Consider the following 4788-nt stretch of genomic DNA (forward strand, 5'->3'; position numbering starts at 1 on the left):
AAGTGCATTTGACGTTGTGTGCACCATTTGACGTGTCACACTTGAGGCAGTCTCCATGGAATCAAGCTACATCAAAATGTATGTCTTCTAGCTTATATTATTCCATATGAACCAATGTTTTGTAAGCTAGTTAGGATAATACCTTGGAATATTCATATTTGCATGTATAATAGAGAAAACATAGATCCAAGGTATTTAGGTTTGCATGTACAATTAGGAGTGTTAGAATGCTCAAAACCCAATAGTGGTATCAGAGCCTAGGCTTGTTTTCTTGTTATACTTGCAAAATTGGCTGGAAAATCGAAGTTTGTTGCTGTCTGTTTAGCAGACTCGCCGAGTCCATGAAGGAAATTGACGAGTCCAAGGCTAAACTCATCCAACTCGCCGAGTTGGTTCATGCACTCGATGAGTTGGAACCCCAGATAGCATATCTTCTACTGTTTTGGCTGGAATTGGACTAGGAACATTACCCTAAGCTGTTTTTCAACTTATAAACCTGTTTTTGATGTGGTAATGTTCATGATAATCCAATTTCAAAGATACTTGTCAATAGATTCATGTTTTGAATTAGTTTAATGGTTAGGCTAATTACATGAAAAAGTTTGATTAAATTATCTTGTTCTTATGAGTTGCTTAGATTAATAGAAAAGTTATGTGAAATTGTTGTTTTCAATCCAAATTAATCTAAGAGTTAGTTCTAAAATGTGTTTTTGTAACTTGTCCTCAAGTTATATGAAAATTCACATTTAAGATTCATAAAAACTCATAAATATTTACATAGGTTTTGAATAAAGGAAAGTCATATTCTTTTAGTAGTTTAAAGTCTTCCATAACTTGTCCTCAAGTTATGGAACTTGAAGAGTTTTTTGAATTAAAACTACTTTAAACACATAAGTTATGGAATTGAATAGTTTTGAATAGTTTCAAAAATTGCCCTCAAGTTTTGGAATTTGTAAAGTTTTCCGTCATGAATACTTTAATTCCAAGTTAAGCCCTTAGAATTTTAAAATTTAAAATTAAACCCTTATACTTTATAGTATTATAAGTTAATATATATATATATATATATATATATATATATATATATATATATATATATATATGTATAATAGCAAGTCAGTCTTACTGTTAGTAGGCCTCATTCACGAAGCCGGTCTATAAGGGGGGTATAAGGTTTATGTCTATCAAATGGCAGTTTAATGGGTGTCCACTCTCACCCACCGCTTCCTTGATTGGTGTAGGGTCGTTAGCCGAATGGGTAGGACAAGGACTAGAATTCTCCCTTCATTAAAAGTATTAATGATAAATACTAAGTTACTAAACTTTTATAAATTCCTAATCTTAGTTACTTAGGAAAATGTGAATTTGGTGCTAACCCATGAAATTACACTTTGCACTTTGCTTAAGTTGGTTAGTGGAGTGCGTGTGGTTAACTGGAACACTAGCTTGAGTTAACAAGGTAGACAAATGGTAACTTAATGTTTGTCATAGTATCGATGGAGCGCGTGTGGTTAACCGGCACATTGATTGAGGGGTAAAACATTAAGGTACCAAGTATATTTTCATGGTTATTCACACTTTGTTTTGTCATCCTCGGCATCCCAGTCACAAAAACTGAAGGGCACACTCGAGATTGAAACACGCCATTGAATAGTTCAATGAATCTCAAAAGATCTAGGAGTTTCAAATCCAATTAAAACCTAATAAATTATTTCGTTTTTCATGGTGGAAATTAGTGAATCGTCATTCGCCTACCTTCAAATATTTTATAGCTTGGATTACGGCATCCCTCTTCCAATTTATAAAAATATTGTGTTGGGTCCTTGATATGTGCATAGTTAGTTAATTATTTAGCATACATTTTTATTCATTTTTAACTAGTTATGTGAATAATATGGACAAAAGGTACTTAATATTGTTTAAATTTTGTTTTCAGTCCAAAAGACATGCTTGGGAGTGAAAGGGAACAAGGGAAAAAAATTAGAGACCAAAGAATGAAGATTGAGGGACAAAAGCTTACCTACTCGGCGAGTACACGAGCCTACTTACCTACTCGGCTAGTACACGAGCCTACTCGGCGAGTCCATCAAAATATTCCAGAAGATAGCCACGACTCCTGATTTAAGACGGATAACTACGAGTCTACTCGGCGAGTTGGGTCTGCTACTCGCCGAGTACACCCTGTTTTGAGATAGCTATAAAACCGAGCCTTTATCCGATGGGACTACTTTTCTGGCGTTTTTTGAAGATCCATCTGCGATTGAGAACCCTTGAAGGCGCTGAGGAACTCTAATCTTCAACCTTTTGAAGAATCAAAGCAACTAGGTTAATCATTCCACTTAGCTTTAGGAATTTAGTATGTTTAATCTAGCTAAACTTGTTTTTATGTTTGTTTTTACTGCAACTATGAGCTAAATACGTTTTTGTTTCTGTTTGGGGAATACCAAGGAACTCCTATGGTTTAATTCTTAGCTTTTGGTTGATTGTTTATTGGTGATCTATTAAATTAAGTTTGTTAAAGAACCTTATGCATTAATCACAACTATTTTCTGTTAATTTGAAGACAATTAAGTTGCATGAACATCTCTTAGTTGTTAACCTCATATGTCTTTGTGAACACTTAATCATATGCTTAGGAATAATGATTATGAAACTAAGATTAATGAAACAATAGTTATATTAATGTGTGAGCTTGTTTGAGAAACCATCAAACAAGAGGTTAATTGATTAACCACTAAATTGATTAACCGCTACAAATCTTATTTAATGCAAATTATTAATCTAGGGAATTAATTATCTTAAACACTTGATCACTGCTTGAATTAATTAATTGTCTAAGGGTTAGGAGTAATGAGCATGAACCTAACCACTATAATTGGTAGCCAATAACAATTAATCTATCATAAATACAAAATAACCATAGGAGTGAATTGGTTGAACCTAAATAGAAACATCTTTATAAAATTTGGTGAATTAGTTGTTTGCTTTAGTTACTTAGTTAATTAAGTGTTTCATGGTGTGCTTAAATTTCTAGTCTTGCAAAAATAGAAGAAAAACCTTTTACTTTCAGTAATTGCTTAGTTAAAATTAGCCATTAGTTTAATTTTCCATTCCCTGAGTTCGACACCCTACTTATCCAACTATACCATTAAAAGACAGGTTCACTGCCTTTGTATGCTAAATTATTAATAAAAAGTAGGAATAAAACAAGTGTATTTTACACACATCAAGTTTTTGGCGCCGTTGCCGGGGAACAGTTCTAAATAATTAATTTAATCCCTAATTTTTTCGATCCTTTGTGTGAGTTTACTGGCACAAAGTTAATTTATTGCAATTTAGTAGTTAGAAATTAGGTTTTAGCATCTGTTTTAGTTTTAATATTAAGTTTAAAATTTCTTCAAAATTACACTGATACTCGCCGAGTGCAGTCGCACCTACTCGGCGAGTACAAGTGTATTTGGCAGATTAATTTTCGGTTTTTTAGTACACTTTTTTTGTTCTTTTTACGTTTTTATATTTTTTGTTTCAGGACTTTCATGACCAGAGGATCAAACACCCCGGTGGTACCCCCTTTTGAAGATCCCGAATCCGCATTGAAAAGGAACAAAGGAGAGGACGTGGAGAGCTCGAGTACACCAAAGAAGTCACCTTTTTCCAATTTGAAGACTGTTTTTGGGAAAAAGAAGAGCAGCAAATCAGGAGCATCCAACGCTTCTTTAGTAATCGACGAACCGGTTAAGGAAGATATTGAGTACGAGACCGAGGAAGAAGAGGAGCCTACATACGAGCACGAAACCGATTCCGAGGAAGAGTTAGCTATCACAATGGCTAACATTGATGAAATCCCCATGGGAGAATGGAAGAAGAGGATGTGCGATGACACTGGCCCGGGACTTGTGTAACCCGCAATTCCTGCGACTGCTACTTTCGAGCTAAAGGGTCATATCCTAGCTTTACTTAAAGAAATACCTTTTTATGGCAAAGACCATGAAGATGCCTACAAGAATTTGGATGAAGTCAATGATGTAGCTGATTACTTCAATGTTCCAAATGTGCCCCGCGAGACTCAGCTACTTCGTATGCTTCCGGTGACATTCAAAGGTGTTGCAAAAGGCTGGCTCAAGTCACTTCCCCCCGGATCAGTTACCACTTGGGACAAGATGAAAGAAGAATTCATTGATCACTTTTGCCAACATTCCAAGATAGCCAAGTTGAAGAAGGCCATTGCTAACTTTGAACAACAAGCTGGAGAGTCGCTATATGAAGCATGGGAGAGGTACAAGAGCTTACTAAGAAACTGTCCACACCATGACCTAAACAGCCAGCAAGAAGTCTCCATCTTCTATGATGGAATCAATGTCACAACCAGTCAGTTACTAGACTCGCAAGGCCCGCTCACAAAGAAGCCGCCTCCGGTGATCAAAGAATTGATTGAAGAATTCTCTAAACACTCTAGAGAATACCACAACCCTAGACATGATGTCACTAGGGGAGCCGCTTATGCAGCTACTAAAGACTTATCTGCGGTCATGGCTATGCTAAAAACCATGGATAGTAGGATGGATAAAATGGATCAAACAATCCATGCTATTCGGGTGGGTTGTGAAAACGACAATGGGCCTCTCCTCACTAGAGACTGTGATTTAGATGAGAATGGCAACAAGAAGGTGCAATTTTGTTACTCAAGTGGAGACCGATATGATGAAGACTGGCGCAAACAAAAGAAAGAGTGGCTCCCTTATGAAGAGTACAAGAAAGCCAAGGAGGAAAGGTTTAGGCAAAAAGGGA

General features: G+C 36.0%; 1 non-coding gene across 1 annotated transcript; it reads right to left on the reverse strand.

The window, feature by feature from the left end:
- Positions 1-4208: 4208 nt before the first annotated feature.
- On the reverse strand, positions 4209-4315 carry LOC111894377 (small nucleolar RNA R71). The gene has a single exon (XR_002851202.1). It is a non-coding gene; the product is annotated as a small nucleolar RNA R71 (small nucleolar RNA).
- Positions 4316-4788: the final 473 nt, after the last annotated feature.

The sequence above is a fragment of the Lactuca sativa genome, chromosome 2 (assembly GCF_002870075.4).
Source record: "Lactuca sativa cultivar Salinas chromosome 2, Lsat_Salinas_v11, whole genome shotgun sequence".
In the NCBI taxonomy this organism is placed as follows: domain Eukaryota; kingdom Viridiplantae; phylum Streptophyta; class Magnoliopsida; order Asterales; family Asteraceae; genus Lactuca; species Lactuca sativa.